Source organism: Lissotriton vulgaris, chromosome 1_1 (assembly GCF_964263255.1).
Source record: "Lissotriton vulgaris chromosome 1_1, aLisVul1.2, whole genome shotgun sequence".
NCBI lineage: Eukaryota > Metazoa > Chordata > Amphibia > Caudata > Salamandridae > Lissotriton > Lissotriton vulgaris.
In genome coordinates, this window is record NC_141685.1 from 1,643,449,099 (window position 1) to 1,643,468,778 (window position 19,680).

Below are 19,680 nucleotides of genomic sequence, written 5' to 3' on the forward strand. Positions count from 1 at the left end.
GTTCAGATATAGTTTTGGGTTATGGGGTACAGGAGTAGTTTTAGGGTTTAAGGTTAGGTATGGGTTTTGGGGTACAGGGGTATTTTTAGGGTTCAGGGCTAGGTTTGGGTTTTGAGGTATAGGGGTATTTTTAGGGTTCCAGGGTAGGTTTGGGTTTTGGGGTACAGGGGTATTTTAAGGGTTCAGGGCTAGGTTTGGGTTTTGGGGTACTGGGGTATTTTAAGGGTTCAGGGCTAGGTTTAGGTTTTGGGGTACAGGGGTATTTTTAGGGTTCAGGGCTAGATTTGGGTTTTGTGGTACAGGGGTATTTTAGGGTTCAGGGGTAGGTTTGGGTTTTGGGGTACAGGGTTATTTTTATGGTTCAAGGCTGGATTTGGGTTTTGGGGTACAGGGGTATTTTTAGGGTTCAGGGGTAGGTTTGGGTTTTGGGGTACAGGGGTATTTTAAGGGTTCAGGGCTAGGTTTGGGTTTTGGGGTACAGGGGTATTTTAGGGTTATGGGTTAGGTTTGGGTTTCGGGGTACAGGGGTATTTTTAGGGTTCAGGGCTAGGTTTGGGTTTTGGGGTATTTTTAGGGTTTATAGATAGGTTTGGGTTTTGGGGTACAGGGTATATTTATAGGGTTAAGATGGGTTAGTGTTTAAGGGTGTTGGGGTATTTTAAGGAGTAAGGGTGGGTTATGAATATGGGGTGCAAGGATATTTAAAGGGAGCAGGGTGGACAGCCGGAGCTGGAATGTACAGAACCTGGGAAGAAAAAACAATGAAATATTGGTCACAATGCTCGCTTTTTTTCCGTAATCCCGCGCCCCGCACACGCCCACAGCACACGATATGAGACATGGCATGAAGGGCAGAACGTACCACACACCCCCAGCATTTGTCACGCCCCCAGCACACGCCCACAGCACAACGCAGACACGCCCACAAGGGACTACTTTGCTGGCACGGTTCTTTCACCTTTTAAATGTACATGGTGGGCGTCTGCATAGCCTATGTCCTTCTGCTGCAACTGCCCTTTCCAACTCTGTATTGGGTGTTGCGATTGGTGCTGTGGTTCCTGAGATTACCTGCCTCAAAGGTTTGGGCTCTCTCTTTATTATATTAGTATAGATGTGTTTTGTAGTTTTTTCTGATACCACATTACTCTCTTGTATAATGCATACTGTGAACTGAGTCTCCTCCTGTTGTCTGGGTGAGTTCAGGTTGTGGGTAGGTGTGAATAACAGGGCACAAATTGGAGTTTTGGAGTTGAGTGAAGGCTGAGCTTGTTTCTCACAGTTCCTGTCAGCCTACATGCACATCCAATCCTTGGCCTCTCCGCAGTGTGCACAGTGCTTACAGGTGTGTAGGTGGGTATGTGTGATGGTATAGTGAAGTGGAGATTAAAGGACGTGTGTGCAAAAGGATAGGGCGAAAAGATGATGCTAAAAAAGAAGGAGGTGATGTGTGAAAAAAGCAGACAGAATTTTAGGAAAACGTGGGGGAGAAAAGGGGTGTAAGTCTGGCAGAATGAGACACTGGAAAGGAAATTGGTGAATAGGGGAATATAGGAGTGACTGGGACACTGCACTCACTACCTCTCTCACATCTTACTTCATCGTCTCATTAGATCTTAATTAACAGTCTCATTTTTAGGTTTGAACATTTCCAATTCTAATTATTCGCAACAAAATTATTTTTGTTACTCATTTGATCCTGCTAAGAAGCATTGACGATACTAATACTCCAGGCTTGTTTCAGGGATATGTGCATTTTCTTGTTATTTCTCTGGATGTAATAACAAAAAACTCATACGGAGTCCCGAGGCACCCAAATATTGGTCAGGTGGCAGGCTGTGAAGAGCACTGTCTGGAGCCACCGGCCCTCCTACCAACCCCCAGAACCTGTTTTTTATTCCACTTAAAGTACTCCATGCCATGCTTGCTTTCATCACACGCACAAATCTCTCTGGCGCCTGTGGTGGCTTCTTGGCATACTAAAATTTGTTTTAAAAAGGACAGAGTGAAATGCGTGTCTTTTTATGTTTTTTTCTCTCTTTTCGTTCACCGACGGATTTCTCCATTTGCATTTTGAAAGAGCGCGTGACCTCGGCTCTTGTTGCATCCGCCTGTACCACTTGAGAAATTATTCCGCTGCCTATAAATTTTACTTACAGCCACGCGTGCTTCCCTCCCTTTGCCGAACACAATCTGCTCCCTTTGTTCGAGGCAGATGAGCGCGGCCTCTTCTTGTCTGCCTCTCTGTTCAGGTTATCGAAAAGGGGAATTGAAATAACTCAGCGGAAGCTGAATAACCTCCTTTTTCCGCAGACAAGCCCGGTAATTCAATATGAAAATGCGATAACCCGAAATCCTGATATCCTAGGAGACAGGAATGATAACTCTGCCTTTCCCTGAACAGTTGCTGAAACAGAAAAGTTACCACGAGAGCATATATTGTGTCTGGAAACAGCGGGCAGAGAAGCGTCGCCCCTACCCACCCACCCACCCACCCCCACCCCCGCTGCCAGCAGTTAAACACATTTTAAAATACAACTATGAGAAAATGGGTTTTAAATCCGCTATTTTATAACTTATCGTGCTTCTGCCTGAGCTTGGGACGGGGCCAAAGCCAGGGTTATGAAAGGCTACAGGGGCAATGGTGAGCTCTACCTACACCTCGCATGTCGTTTTTGGCCGGCGGTCTCACGCCGTCTGAAAACTGTTGTGTGCTAGGGCTACAAGTGCGTTAGGCCTACCCTGTAGCGCGGAGGCTGGCAGCGCGCAGCCCAGAGACTCAGTCTGACACCGTGGTCTCAGTCGGAAGTGACGTGCACGAGCGCCCGCCCTTCTTTTATTCAAACCCGCAGGCCACGCCTGGCCTGCGGATGTAGGGATGCGTGTGTGCGTGTGGCAACTAGACCGTTGCCAGCATTACATCCCTATCCAACTATATATTTTTTTCCACAAAGAATGAAAACAGTCCTGACTTGTAATACAGTTCAAACAAAGGTGCCTGGGTACTTGCGTGTCCCTTGATGACAGCTTCATTGTCTCAGCAGGCAGGCATAGTCTTTCAACTTCTGACTCAGTGGTGGTTTGGGCCGCAGGTTGTATCTCCGGGCGTTGGCCCTGCCACCTTCAGCACCTTGATGAGTGCCTCTGATCGTGGCCGGCGGTGTTTGGGGCACCAACGCGGATTCAGGCCCCTCCACCTGGCTCTCTGGAGGTGTATTATCTTCTTCTCCCGGAGTCGTTGTCACGTGTGGCTCGTTATCGATTTCTGCTGCCTCCCGGCATTGTCTGGATTCTGGTGGTAGGGCCTTGAACCAAGAGGCATTTCGTGATACTTCCTCTTCCCCTTTTTGGGCGGTGACCATAGTGCCTTTTGTAGATGTTACTGTCCAGGTACCCGGCTAATATCGAGTTTGGAACTCCCCCCCGGGGCATTTGTTCCGTATGATCACTCGGGTCCCCGGGCTTAAACTTCTTGGGGTGGTTCTCCTGAACCGGCTGGCTCGCTGATTTCCTTTTCGTCTTCTTTCTTGTGCTTCTTCGGTGGCAGCCGGGGATGGGGTCCAGCCCGGGGCATTGGGAAGAAGATCTCTCCGTGGCCCTGGGAACATGAAGGTCCTAGGGCTACACTGTGTGGTGCAATGAGGGGTGCCCCTGTACTCCCGCAGGAACTCATGCAGTCTCTGTTCGGGGTCGGCCTGTTCCACCATTGCTATCCGGAACCCTTTGTTGAGGGTCCGCATGAATCTCTCAACGTCCCTATTTGCCTGGGGCCACTGAGGTGTGATGCGACTATGCTGGATTCCCCTGTTCTTGAGAAATGTGGCAAATTGAGCCCCTTGGAAGGGTGGTCCGTTGTCACCCCGTATCTCAGACGGATATCCGAACATGGAGAATATTTTTTCCAATGCTGGCCCTACGTGTGTAAATGCAGTGGAATCAACCCCCTCCACTAGCGGGTATTTCGAGTAGGAGTCGATAGCCACTAGCGTGTGTCCTTCCACCGGGAAGCTCCCAAAATCTATGCTGACCTTGGTCCAGGGAGATGTGCAGGCTTCTTCAGTGATCACTGGTGCAGGTCTCTCCGGGTCACTTGTCAACTGGCAGGCCATGCAGTTCCTCACGTATTCCTCCACCATGTTCTCCAGCTCCGGGAACCATACTTTTTCCCTCATGCGCGCCTTCATCTTTGTCGTGCCTTGGTGGCCCCCATGGGCTAGTTGTACTGCCCGGTGCCTCAGGCTCTGGGGAATGACTAGCCGTGATCCTCTTAATAATACTCCTTCTTCAGTAGCACTTAGTTCATGCCGGACTCGCCACACCTTCGTGAGTGCCTCTTTGTCTTCCGTAGACCAGGAATTGGGTGGGCGTAGGTAGTCAGCCCACGAGCCTTTTCGAACTGCCTGTAGCGACCTCAGATAGATGTTGTCAGCGGCGGCTGCTTCCTTAATATCTTCAATTGTCATGCTTTGGGGGCATGACGTGAGTGCCACCCATTGGGCATATTCCTCACAGTCGTCGTCCACTGGTTCTGGCTCCAGTTGGGAGGGATGGCGCGATTAGTAATCTGCGGGATTCTTGGCCCCGGGGCTGTATATTACTTCCATCTCGTAGGGTTGTAGTTGAATTACCCATTGTTCAATGCGAGGTGGTGGGTGTGGAGCAGTTCCCTTGGAAGGGGACACCAGGGGTTGGTGGTCAGTGACCATTACGAAAGAGTGTCCTCGCAGATATAGATGGAAATGGCCACAGGCCCATTTAATAGCGAGAGCCTCCCTCTCGATCTGGGCATACCTGGTTTCCGTTGGAGTTAGGGCTTTGCTGACGAAGGCTAACGCCGTCCACTGGCCAGGTTCATGCTCCTGGGTCAAAACCGCGCCGAGGCCCACCGGGCTGGCATCGACGATCACCTCCGTACGTTTTGTGGGGTCAAAGTATGAGAGAGTGGCTTTCTCCAGGAGAGCATCCTTGATTCCCTGGATTGCTTCGTCTTCTTTCGGGTTCCACTGCCAGATGGCATCCGTCTTGGTCAGCGCTCATAGCGGCTCACTCAGAGTAGCTAGGCCCGGTATGAACCACCGACAGTAGGTGGCCATACCAAGAAAGCTTCTTACTTCCGTCGGGGACTTCGGTGTGAGGGCGTCTTTGATGGCCTTGGACTTCCTCTGGTCTACCTGGATACCCTCCTGGTTAAAGACGTATCCAAAAAATTCTATAGATGGCTGAAAGAATTGACTCTTTTCTTTGTGGAGTATCGCTCCATAGGTACTCAGTCTCTTTAGTACATCCCGGAGGTGTTTGTGGTGTTCTGATGCGGTGGCAGAGTGTATCAGAATGTCATCGCTGACATTTATTACCCCAGGCAGTCCGGATAGGAGTTCCCTGATGGTGTTCTGGAACACCTCCGCCGCCGAAGAGATGCCGAAGTTTAAACGCTTGTAGCGTCAGAGGACAAGATGAGTGCTAAAAGTGGTAATGAACCGACTTCCCTCCGCTAACGGTAGTTGGTGGTATCCGGCGTTTAGATCTATTTTCGAAAACCACTTCGACCCGTTCACGTCAGCCACAATATCATCCATAGTGGGGGTCAGGTGTCTCACCCTCCGGATCGCGGCATTCGGTAGCCGCATGTCGATGCACAGGCGGATTTCGCCTGATTGCTTAGGTTTTTCCACAATGACCATTGGTGATACCCACGGGGTGGGCCCCGTGACCTTTTCTATGACACCTAGGCTTTTCAATTTTTCAAGTTCTTTCTCCACCAGTGGCCGTAGGTGGAATGGTATCCGGCGGTGACGCAGGGCGGTGGGAGCAACAGATCTATCGATATGTAGTTTGATGGGTTCACATTTTATGCAGCTCAGGCCTCCGAACAGTTCGGGGAATCGTCCCAACAGTTCATCTACTTGGTGTGCTCTGATGCGGTTGGCAAACGCTATTAGTTTCAAGTCTTCAGCTGTGTGACTACTTATCAGAGTGTCAGCCTCTCGGTTGATTATGTGGACAGTCGCCATCACCTCTGACTCGTCGGCCTGGATAGGTATTGTGATTTTTCTTTTGAGAGGTAGTGGTGTGTCTGCTCCATAAGCGAATATTCTCGTCTGGGACGGTAGTACCTGAGGGCACTGGCGTAGCTTAATGAATTGCTGCAGACCCATTACATTTACCGTGGCGCCAGTGTCATTTATGGCCTTAACTTCGTTTCCCGCCATCTGCACAATGCACGTCGGTTGCAGCCGCCTCCGTTGCTTGAGCTCTCGTGCGAATGAGACGATGTAGGCCTCTTCATCCTCCGACTCCGAGTCGTCATACACCGTGGGTAGGTGTCTCTCTGTCTTCGATGGTGGTGGGTCAGCCAGCGACAGCTGTCGAATGGCTTTGGTAGGCGTCCGTGACTTCTTGAAGTTCTTTGACGTGTCCTTTCTGCGGCATACGTTTGCGAAATGGTTTGGAATTCCACAATTTACACAGGTTTTGCCCTGGGCTGGGCAATCCTTAGCCGCGTGGGGCTCATGTCCACAATATCTGCACCGCGCTCGGGGCGGATCTCTCCAATACTCTTTCTGTGGTGGTCTACGCGGTTGAGTCCGCACCGCATCTGCCCGCTCAGTCTTGACGGTTTCTGCCTTGATTTGAGGTTTGTGTAGTGCTTGTTCCATGGCGGTGGCCCTGATGTTTGAGAGCTCGTGAGATCTGGCCAGGATTAGGATATCTTCCAGTGAGATTCCTGGTTTACGTAGAATAGATCCTCTCAGCACCTTATCTCGACATCCTTGAATAATTTGTCTCCTTATGGCCTTCGATTGATCCTCGTCGGTACAGGAACTGACTAGCTCCCTGAGGCGGGCATAGACCTGGTCCATTGTTTCTCCTTCCCTCTGGCGTGCCTGTCCCAACTTGAAAACTTCGAAGTCCAAGTTCAGCTGTGGGTCAATGTGGGCGTTGAGGGCAGCCATTGCCGCATCATAATTATCCGCCGCCCCCGTGTTGGGAAAGTGTTTTAACAGTCTAAATATTTCATCCCCTGCATAGTGTAGCAAGAGACCACACAATAATTTTCCAGTCTTTCGAGCCATATCTTCCACCTTGGTGCGGCTGTGGACGGGTCCTCCATTTCACTGAATGGGGGTAACACCCCAGAAGTAGCGTGCTGAAACGGGATATTAATAGTGGCTGCCAGCGCGTCGGGGTGGCTTTCTCTATTTGCTTTTGCTCATGATGTGAGGGTTGCTCTCACTCGCTGACTGTCCTCCTTAGTTGCGCCGGTACTGCGACACCCCATGGCAGCTGCGCGTCTCACCTCAGCTCCGTCAAGCGTCCCACCGGCCTCCGTTTGCGTGGGGGCATTGGGATTCTGGTTGGTGTCCTTCTCCGAGCTGCGTAGCTGCATGCACTCCCTCCAGGGCACAGTAGGATGCACCCCCAGCCGTTTTCCACACCTCACGCGCAATGCGTGAGCATTGGTAGGGCGTTTTCCCGCCTCTCACGTGCAATGCATGAGCATTGGTAGGGTGGCCCAGGATCCGCAGCTCACGCGAGATGCGTGAGATACAGCACCTTGTCGCGACTTCGGTCCGGTGTAGCGCACCACGGCGCCGCGTCCTGCAGGCAGCCACAGGAACTTCTAGGGCCCAGGCATGAGGAGGCAGAGGTGGGTGGGCAGGCTCAGGATAGGCACAGTGCCACAGCATGCAAGGCACCGCGGTAGGCACCGCGTAAGGGAGCAGGCAGCTCCGACTCAGCCACCGATGCACGGGCGAGGGTTGGGCCCCCTCCGCTCGTCGCCGATGTTGTGTGCTAGGGCTACAAGTGCGTTAGGCCGCAGTTAGGCCTACCCTGTAGCGCGGAGGCAGCGCAGAGACTCAGTCCGACACCGTGGTCTCAGTCGGAAGTGACGTGCACGAGCGCCCGCCCCCCTTTTATTTAACCCCCAGGCCACGCTTGGCCTGCAGATGTAGGGATGCGTGTGTGCGTGCGGCAACTAGACCATTGCCAGCATTACAAAAACCACATGCGTAGTGACCCCTCTCCAACACTAGCTGCATTGCTGGGGCTGGAGGGAGCAGGCAGAGACTCCCAGTCTGTCCTGGAGCGCACATTTGCTGGGTTCTTGCCAATCCTGAAGCTGCTCTCATGTAAGAGCAGCTTCAGGATTTGCCGCAGGGCAGGCTGGGAGCTTGTGCCTGCCGGCAGCGGCAAAAAAGAGTGGAAGAGTGAGATGCGATGTGACAGCAGGGAAGTTTAATTTTTGTTTTTTTTTAATGTTCATTGTCCCCCCCCCTTTTTACCCCCTCCCAGCCTCTTTTGAAAATGGTTAACAAAATCTCTGTTGTGCCCCGCCTGTAGCCTCCCCGGCCCCTGCCTCTTTTACCGAATACGAGCCGCTCCTGTCTGGACCAGACTGGCTCCTGTCTGTCACCCTTTATACCCAGCAATATTAACAATGTAAGATGCTAGTTATTGAGACAAAACAATGGGAAACTCAGGCCTCCTAGCACGGGTTGCACAACCACAAGGGCAACTCAAAGAAACAGAAATGTTATCGTCAATAAAAAAGTCAACATTAGTGACCGCCAAAGTATGGTGTTACAAAAACCGGTGGAGAAGAAAAGAGGCCGACCCCACGCCTCCCGATGCCTTAAATGCTACTGTCCTGGGCAGCTCCAGATGACATCACAATACTCCTTCATATCGAAACAAACAACCTACTCTCTGCCTTGGCTCCTGCGCTTGGCACTATTTGCTGGGGGCAGCCAGGGCTGGACTGGGAACCCAAAGCAGCCTTGGCAGTTTTCTCAAACCAGCCCCTAGGGAAGCACTGCCTGCCACCTGGATGCTGGAAATGCTTGCTTGCAGCTTCTGTTACTGGGGGCCGATATTGCAGCACCCCTGCCAAACCGGCCCCCAGTAACAAAACCAGCCCCCATCAATGCAAACCAAGCCCCAACGCTTCCACCCTCCCAGGGAAATGCCCGATACCCAGTACGGCCCTGGGGGTGGCTGGCCATATTGCACTCACAATGTGCAAGCTAATGAAAAAGACTCGCCAGGAGAGAGACAACTTCTATTGCGGTTTAGCCAAGGTGTAGTCCTTTATCTTTATTCACACAGCTTCAGTGAGAAAAGAGAACAATAGTTAAGCAGACCTTATGGGTATAAGAATACAGGACACAAGATCAGCAAAAAACAGCTCAAATATTGTACAAACAATACAGGATTGTGCATAGTGCCAGAAGGTCTTCTATTCCTTATCCATCAACCACACATTAAACCAAGGGCATCCCGGGGATTATTGGCAAGCATACCTAAGTGGCAACTCACCTTCGGTCTCTCAGAAGGATGGGCTATTTCCCGCAGTTCCAAACCAACACATAAACCTGGGCTCCAAATAGTGCTCCTTCCACGCCAGGGTACCTGTCATTTGGCAAAGCCCCCCAAAATGTTGAGCTACAGGCATCCTCGGGTAGGGCAGAAAGTTCAAGGACCACCAGTAGGTCAGCCCCACCTAGTGCCTGCCCAGTGCCCACACAAATCAACACCCCTCTAAGGGGTCATTGTAATAAATCTGTCCCAATTTTTGGGAAGCCCCCTTTCTCTTCTGTCACCAGGCAAATTATCCAAAATGTTGCACTCCAGGCATCTAGCTCGTAATGTTCAACTCCAGGCATCCTGGGGTAGGGCAGAAAAGGTTCAGGAGGACCACCCACAGGTCAAACCCCTCTCTTGTCTGCCCAGTGCCCACACAACTCAGCACCCCTACAAGGGGTCAGTTCAGTAAATCAGTTCAAATCTTTTGGGAACCCCTCTTTTTCTGCCACAGGGCGAAAAGGTCATTGGTGATCTCACCCCCCCCCCCCCCTTGCAGCTGCTGGAGGGCTGTGGTAATGGTCCAAAGAATGTGAGAATTCAGGTTGAAGAGCTTGCAGACCTCAAATGGCAAATGAACCCCATCACCAATACCCCTACCCCAGGTTTCCCCATGGGGTATGTGTACACTGGCTAGCTGCCCAAGCACCTAAAATGGTAGGGCATACCACAAACTTAAAGTGTACCATCAGACCACCCTTGGAGCATATGTTGATTCATTCTGGCATTGTAAGTATTCCACCAAATCTCAGGTCCTCCCAACTAAAAGGCCAGCGTGCCCTTGCTTGACCACCTTAGTCCATGGATGGAACTTCCTTACCATGCCCCTTTGGCACCTGCAGAGCAAACCTTGGACTCCATTAACCCATGGATGGAGTCTGCCATTGGCAAATTCCTCTGCTTTTTTGAACCTGGGGTAATTATGTTTTGCCTGATGGCACCAACTAGCCATTGCCACACGGAGACTCATAGCTTGAGAATTGCTCCATATCTGGAATTAAGTTTTTTATTTAATGACACTGCACCGTGTGGCCTGGACCACTTAATCAAACTGACCCTGGTTTGATATCCTACTGATCTGAGTTTATTTAGCAGGGGTTGGTGCACTACTTACCTACCCCCATCGATCCTTAAGCACACAGCCATAAATGTGCACCTCATCTAATTCCAGTACTACACCAGCGCTTCCGTTACCTTAAACAAGTTGAAGGTTTGTTGTTCTACATTCTTTGCCCTCCCTACTCGAGGATCCCTATTAATTACCGGTAAGATCATTCGGTGGACCTTTGCAGCCCAAAGGAACGTAACTGATAGTCCAAGGGAACTTGGTTCTACCCCTTATCCCAGAGACAATCTGTTGGGCATAGCTTATGATCCACATGAAGCGTTATAATAGTTTTAAAATTATCTCTTACTTTTGCTACTTACTCATTTATCCCTCTAACCTTACTAGGCTCTCTATAGTTAGATAGATCACAGCATTTTTGATTTACATATTTATTTTTGAGTTTTATATAGCACTAGTTAGACCCGAAGGTATCACAGCGCTTTCAAAATTTTGAGCAAAGGTTAACTTGAACTAAGTATGAAGATGCATGTGTGCCAAAAGCAGTACAAAAGTGCAAACAATACATCATTACAATGGCGAGGAAAATAAAAAAATACATAACAGTATAGCATTAAGGTAAAGACGTTGGAGCCACAATAGGGGCTAACTGGGTCAGGTGACCATAATGAAAGCGATTTTAGGGGGTTGAATCTTTGTGTAGCATGGGTCAGCTTGTAAGTGTGTTGAAGTAGTTGCTAAGTAGTTAAGATGTGAGGTCCAGTTTGAAGCAAAGAAAGGAAGGGTTGCAGTGGAGATCCTTGGGGAGTGAATTCCATATTCTGGGAACATTTCCTGAGAAGGAAGAAACATGGGTAGATTTCTTTTTCAGATTACGAGGTATGAGAAGAAGTGAGCTCAGTGCCTGGCCTCTTCCTACTCTCGAAAGCTTGGCGATCAAGGTATTTGGGTTTATTGGAATGGAGGGTTTCGTGGGTAATACAGGCTGTCTTGAAGATGCACCTTCCTTCAATCTGAAGTCAATTGAGGCTCTTGAGGGCTGGTGAGATGTACTCAAACAGCTTTATTCCTCTGATGAGTCTGGCAGCTGCATTGAGAGTGGCTCTCAGGAGTGCAAGGTGACATTTTGAGTTTTCAGTGATAGTCACGTTTTGAGAGGACAAGAGATTGCACTACAGTCTTAAGATCGTGTGAGGGGGATAAAAGGTTTGCTTTTCTTTAGATGTTTTAGTGTAAAGATGGTTCTTTTGGCTGAGTTCATGATGATGTGTTCCTTTATTGACATTTTATATCCAGGGTGATTAAAAGGGACTTTCTAGAGTTAGAAAGTGAGAGAGGGAATTCTAGTGCATTAAAATTCTATTCTTACCACAGAGGTGCATGGTCCTCTGATGGACCTTTCTCCGCCTTTAGGAGGGGTGGGAATTAGGCTGTCCAAAACACAGCATTAGCCACCCAACAAGGATCGTTGATTGGTGACTAACTCACAAGTTTGAGTTAAGGTTCATTTACAGCACTCTCAGAACCATGCTATAGAAATAAAGTATTGCAATGGGAATACCCATCCTTACAAATATGTTAAGTCTAACTAGGATTATGCACACTAGGAGCTCTGCTACAACAACACAGAATAAAAGGAGCAGAACATGATACTCTGAAAAGATTAGCTGGTTCTCCGAACAATGCATTTAAAATGTTATGGAAAAAAGCACAGTGTAGTGAAAACAAATCAGGACACAATAATAGCCTCAGACAATTTAGATAGTTTGATTATTATAGTAATGATCTGAAATCAATACAGATAAGCAATCTCTTAAACAGTTCAGTCAGGAATATAACAGCATGTAGTACAATACAACAATTGTCATCACATACAAGGTTACAGATTCCTACTACCATTAAAGGCAGAAGGATGGTTCATTTCTCTACCAGCATCCACATTTTCTAAAACAAAAAGGAGTAAATGGGATCAAATTAAAGTCCAATAAGGGCGAGCCCATATTCATGGGCAAAAAGGGGAAATAAACCAAAATCAATTAGTTTAGCAGAGAAGGGTTCCAGCTCAACTAGTAAAAAAAGCAGTATCGGCAAAAGGAAGTCCAAAATAAGAGATCATTGATAGTTTATAAAATAATAGTAAAAGCATTCAGCCCTCTTGCATAGGAAAATATATTCATCTGTAAACCTATTTCCCAGATGCTCACCCTTTATAATGCTAAAACAATATCAAGTGCAACGTATGGCGCAGGCATCTGGGCTATGGGGGAGAAGAGCATTCCACAGATAACAGAAAATACCCTTTTAACCCCTTCCATGCTCATGACGAGCTCAGCTCGTCATGAGGCAAGTTGCTCGTGTGCTCATGACGAGCTGAGCTTGTCATGACTACGCCCTTTAACATTATGGCTCAGCACAGCAGAAGAAGATCACAAGCAGCCACAGTGTTAATGAGATTAATGTGAGTACCCTACTCCACCCCTGCATCTATTGTACACTGGGAGTTGGGAGATGATTTCCTTTCTGATATCCTTGAAACTTAATCCCTAATATTGTGGTGATATGTCGGGTAAAAATAAGAAAATCTGTTCATTAAGATAAATCTTAAAGACTGTATGGGCCTAGCTATGAAGAATAGAATCCTGTGGTTACAGAACATAAAACAGGCCCTGTTGAGACTGGACCAGGCAGAGAGTGATCTGTGGTCGCATCCAGATGATATCTTAAGGTATTCCAAAAAATAAATAAGAGAATATGTGCTGGATGTTTTCTGTGGGAAGAGGAAACAAGTAGAACTTCCCAAGATTACATTAGGTGGGTACACAGCATGGAATGAGGAGTTAGGATGCAAACTGTACCTTACAGTAGTTAACAATGCACAGCACAGGAATCTTTTAACCTACTTCCATTTGCTTATTTTCCCTTATCTGACTGTTTTTCATAAAAACAAGAGCTGGGGCACAATTACTAAATAATGTCCATGTGATAACCAATTAGAACAGTCCACTCAGCACATAGCACTTTTTAGGTCGAACCTAGAGCAGCGCATGCGGCGCTTGCTCAACTTTTAGTAAAGGGGTAAAAAAAATGCTGCCATGGCTGGCCTAGAGCTTGAGTGCATGTGCACGGGCGCACGCTTTGCCTGCCTCTCTCCGCGCCTCAATTCCCTCCCCCTCCCCCACCACAGATCTCCACTTTCGCGTGCATGCGCACTCCCGTTCGTGGCCGCACGTCTTGTTTTTATCTACTTTTGCACATGCACTGAGAGTGCATCAGTACATGTGTCTGAAGTCTCCTTCAGCCCTGGACTCCTCCTGGTCTCCAACTCTGCGTTGTTTAGGTCGAGGGGCCTGTCGCTTCTCACTGCGAAGCAGTGAGGGGCTGAGTCTCGAAGAATTAATGTTTTGGAGTTAGGGACTTTGAACCCGCCTCTATCCTCCATTCTCCTCCATTGGCTGGCTTCCTAAACGGAGGCCAGCCATTGGAGGGGAATGGAGTCACTCTAATAAAGCCCCGTCTCTTTCGGATTGGGGCGTGTTTTTTTCGTTCTTTAGCCCTGTGACGTCACCCGTCACTCAGAACCATAAAAAATGCCCCCGAATCCGAAAATTTCGGAAGCTTGCATCTGCCATTTTTTATTTAGGGGTTGTTGGTAGGAACAGCTGCACTGGCCCTGACTAATATCCAGCCGAAAATCTGCTCCTCCTCGCCGCTACGCTGAGCCCTTGTTTTTAGTGCAGGTGATCGTCTTTTGTCTCCCTTTGCTGTTTTTCCACTCCCCTTTCTCTGTGACGTAACACTCGCCTTCCCATAGATTTTGCAGCAGCTTCTTCTTTGTGCCTCACGCGTTTATTCCTCCATTTTACTTTCTGATCTCTAAACGGAGCAGGCAGGAAATGGCGTCCGACGGCAAAGGCGAGAGCAAAGGGGCCAAGGATGGCATGAAGAGGTGAGGCGACTGAAATGCGGCCAGAGGCTAGGTGGCGGAGGGTAGCGGGGTAAATTTAAAGGCCGGAGGCGTGCGGCGTGCGGCGCAGCTGGCCTTGTGGTGACAAGGCTTTAACCAAATCGCTGCTGTGGTTATTTTTCCCCTGTGCTGAAAATTGCTCTTTGGCTTTATTCATGACGAGCTCAGCTCGTCATCAGCAGAGCTCAACTGTGCCTCATGACGAGCTCAGCTCGTCATGAGCATGGAAGGGGTTAACATTTGATGGAGACAGCAAAGGTGAAGCACCAGGCCATTGCCATCCCCGTGTGCGCCGTGTATCCCGCCATCTCCATGTGTGCTATGTTGTGCCCTGTGCCTCCCACCATCCCCCATGTGCGCCCCGATACCGAACCCGTCACGGGCTAACTGGCACCCTTCGCCCGTCTCGTGCTTTTAATGTAGCTCCCGCTCCCCTCTCCTAATCTCTTGTAACACGTTGTGAGCGCAGCCTCTCTACCAGCTATCCTCTGCCTTGACATCCCCTCACCCTCTACGACGGTTCTCCCTCCTTTCATCTCCTCTTCCTCACTTCTTTCAACTCCTCACACACTTTGACACCATGCCCGATCTCTGCTCTTCCCCTCTTCTTTCTCTCTCCCTCTCTTTACTTCCACCACATTTTGACAGCACACCGTTACTTTCTGCTCGTCCCCTGTCCTTCCTGTTTCTCTCTGTTTGTCTCTCCTCCCCCTGTCACAATCTGAGAGTGTGCTATCTCATCCTAATCTTTTATCTCTCCTCTCTCTTTTCACCCCAAGTTCACTGTGGGGCCCGGGCATCCTCCCAACCCCCTTTCTTGCATTTTCCCTTGCTGGTCCCCTGCACTCTCATCACACTGTTGTCAACAAACCCCCATCAGAGTGCGACTGGACTCATTCCTTTCCTGCTGTCTCCCGACCTCCCATCCGCGACACTCTCGTCACTCCCTGGTATAACCTCTCCCCTTCACTCTCCCCCTACTCTCGTACCCCGTACCAATTTAGCCGGGCACCCCTCTACTCCCTGCTCTTGCCCTAGCCTACCCCTTGCTGGGATTTCAGCCCCTCCCCGCAAACCTTGCCCGCTCTGCCAGAAGGACGACTGACAGACGGGAACATTGGCAGGCGAGTGAGGGAAACGAGGCGTCGTCGCCACATGACGGCCAGGGACACAGAATCTCAGAGGCTAAGAGACGCTGCATGTTTACACAGAGACACCTAGCACCCAGGTCGGTCTGCTACTTGGGAGAGAGAGCTATGAAAAACATAGGGCCACAAACCGCTTCCGAGCCTTGCCTCCGAGCTGTGAGAAACATGAATTCATGAATGCAATTGCACAACGCTGTGCTGCCTCAAGGCGCTGTGTGGTAGGAGAAGTGAAGGTGGTGAGTCACAAATAGATCAAAGAAGCGGAGTTGTTTCCCTGCCCCCTTGCTGTGCTTGCTCTCCTGTGTGTGTATGTGGCTCTGTGTGTGTATATGGCTCTGTGTGTGGCCCTGCCTTCCCACACTCCTCACTACTCAGTCAGGCTCTTTTAATCCTTGTTTTCATGGTTGCAGTTTTTTTTCCACCAGTCGGAGTCCCCCTGACCACTCTCCTATTTTTGCCCATCCGTGCAGTTAGCTGGCCATGGCTGTGCACATTTTTTGTTTTTTTTATAAGAATGCGAAACTTTTCAAGATGTGCAGGGTGGGGGGGGGGGAAATTCAACCCTAATCTAGCCAATCACATTGTCATAAAATTTGAAAAAGTGACTAACACGACGGATTTGCGAGTTTAAATGGCATAGCTATACAAAAGAGTTAACCCATTAAAGCTCGCTCTATCCACATCTTTTTTTAAAAAAAAAAGCAAATGTCTCAAAACTAAAAAGGATTTACACCAAGCAACAAAAAAAGCCATGCTCTGAGTAAAGTTCTACTTTGAAGTGAATTTTGGTGTAAAACCGTTTAGATGTCAGGTGAGAGCAACATTGTTCACTCTCCTATAACTTTTTGCCAGAGGGACAGATCTTCAAAGATAGTTAGCTGAACTAACTCGACTGCCAAATGTCCGGCCAACCCAGCAATGGGGTCAAAAGGTCTAGGCGAATTAAAGTATTCCTTTTTAATGAAAGTGAGACTCAAACATAACTACACAGTGGCTATCACCACCTTGAAATGCAATATAAATGCATAGACAACATTTAAATTGAGAGAGAGAGAGAGAGAGAGAGAGAGAGAGAGAGAGATAGAGAGAGACACACACGTTTTACAAAGAGAGGCACGTTATGTTATTTTCTATATTGCTTTATTGCCACAGTTAAGGGCTCAAAGGAACAAACGGTACAATCTAGTTAGTATACAGTTGCAAGCATAGGGTAATCCTCACCAACTTTGTTACAGAGTTATGAAAGAAAAGTGATCGGTTCTGAACTCAAAAGAACCAATTCTGATGAGGGGAGAGCACACATTAAGTTGGTGTCATCAGGCTGATTCGTGGGAGCAGCAAAAATACAACAATTAGTAGGATGATTGGTGGGTTCAATCAAAGCACAAAAAGGGATGTATTGGGGTAAAAAAAAGTGATATGCTAGAGCCTAGAGTATTGCTTTTACATTTTAGAAATAAAACCAAATGTTTAAAAGCTACATCCTTCTCATTAAAATAAACATTTCGTTTTGTATATTTCTTAGTTTGTTAATTAAATACAATTTCAGTTTCTGCATATGTATGATGTATCATGTAGATTTGTTTCTGTAGATGTATGTACTTTTTGACGTTCACATTCGAATAACTGTTTTGGCTTAGGTCTCCAGCTTCCAATAGTGATTCAGTGGGAGTCATACCAATCAAAGTTTTACGAACGCAGCAGTTGGCTTACAGATCCACACAAGTACCCAGGAGCTGCTAAAATATACATAATATCATGCCTTCATTCCTGTCATTTCAGTACGTAGTGCCTTCAATTCCATCCCAAAACATCCTGTGAGCTCTTCATCGCTCTCTTCTTTAGCTGATAAGTGCATTAAGGGAGGAGGGGAAGAGACCACGAGTGTGTGTAAGCATCATATAAAAGAGGCTGAAATGATGGGGGCCAAAGAGATGGAGCCAAGGTGGCCTGACCAAGATGCTCATTTAATTGCACTAAAATATCTGCTGATTTCCAGGCTGTACAAAAGGGGGTGGTGATGGACGGAGCATCTGAACCAATCGAACACTCACACCCAGTCAACAGATCTGGGTTTAATCCATCACCGTTCTTTAGCCCACTCTGCCACCCCAGTTCAGACATGGCCATATGCGAATCCATCTGACCCTGTGCCTCATGGGAACAGTTCAGCCCGAACTGCCAAGCCATGCCTTCCCTGGACCGGAAACAAGCTTCCGAGGACCGGTTTCTGGCATATCAGCCGTCTTCAGCCCGGCTTGCTTGAATCCAGTGGCAAAGTGAGCAAGGGACTCATGTCTGAGCATACCATGCAACTTATGGCGAACAAAGCGGTACAAAAGGGGGTGGTGATGACGGAGCATCTGAACCAATCAAACACTCACACCCAGTCAACAGATCTGGGTTTAATCCATCACTGTTCTTTAGCCCACTCTGCCACCCCAGTTCAGACATGGCTATATGCAAATCAGTCTGACCCTGTGCCTCATGGGAACAGTCCAGCCCGAACTGCCAAGCCATGTCTTCCCTGGACCAGAAACAAGCTTCCAAGGACCGGTTTCTGGCATTCCAGCTGTCTTCAGCCCAGCTTGCTTGAATCCAGTGGCAAAGTGAGCAAGGGACTCACGTCTGAGCATACCCTGCCACACTTATGGCGGCCAAAAGCGGTACAAAAGGGGGTGGTGATGGACGGAGCATCTGAATCAATCAAACACTCACACCCAGTCAAAAGATCTGGGTTTAATCCATCACCGTTCTTTAGCCCACTCTGCCACCCCAGTTCAGACATGGCCATATGCAAATCAGTCTGACCCTGTGCCTCATGGGAACAGTCCAGCCCGAAATGCTAAGCCATGCCTTCCCTGGACCGGAAACAAGCTTCTGAGAACTGGTTTCTGGCACTTCAAGTCGTCTTCAGCCCGGCTTGCTTGAATCCAGTGGCAAAGTGAGCAAGGGACTCACGTCTGAGCATATCCTGCCAACTTATGGCAAACAAAGCGGTACAAAAGGGGGTGGTGATGGACGGAGCATCTGAACCAATCAAACACTCACACCCAGTCAACAGTGTGAGAAGTTGGCCTGGTATATGATGTTCACTATTCTAGTGAGCTCCTTGCACCAGTCCAAACAACCCTTATGGTGATGGTTGTAAAGTCAACCTTATAGACCAGCTATGCTAGGGGTAGCATGGACAAAGCAGTCTTAGGCTAAACTCAAGAGGGCATGTGAAGCCAACTGTTTTACCATATGCAATCCCTTTAATACCAAATGAAAGGACACCACACAGGATATATATTCAAAATATATATGTATTTATTTCTAAAACAATCCCCTGAACTCTTTATGAGCACAGAAGCACAAGCGCATAACAAGTAACTTAATATAACATACAAAAGTTGCACAAATATGGATTGGGCCGGGTGGCCCGCTAAACCATATACTAAAAAAATTGTATAAGTACCACGTCACGAACAATGGTAAGGCCTAGGGCCTTGGGAATCGCTGGGGCTACACTGGGCTAACAATAGTTAGGGCGCAGGAGGCCCATGGGATGCATGTGCTGTGTCTAAAGGCACACGTGTGCACACATAGAAGTCAATGGGTGCGTAAAATAGAAAGTTAAAGGTTTGGGAGTCTGACGACTGGACTAGAAGCTAACCACTTGAAACTAGGACACTAGGAGAGTTACTCTTTACAGGCACACCGCAGTACTCGCGTTACCTAACCCACAGGAAGCAGGTGCATAGATCCCAAAGTGTGTCGGGTTTCGTTGTGGAGTTCTATGGAGCCTTGGAGAAAAGATGCTGCAAGCGGCCAGGAGAGAAGAGTCCGGGTGGATCCAAGGGTGGACCAAAGATGTAGAGGACCTGAAAGCAGAGTGGACAGAGTCTGGGTCACTAGCCAGTGACCAGGAAGGAACCAGGAAGGAACCAGGCGATGTCGCAAAGCAATCAGGTGCTGTTGGGAAGCTTGTCTCTCTGCAGCCACGTAGACCAGGAGGTGTCAACGACAACCAGGAGTCAGGCACAGACTGTCCCACAAAGGCTGTCACTGTCAGCGGTGTCGGCTTCAGGATTGGAGTCAACAAGCCTTGGCAAAGGCAACCCACGCACGCTACAACGTAGGCTTCTTACTCAGACCAG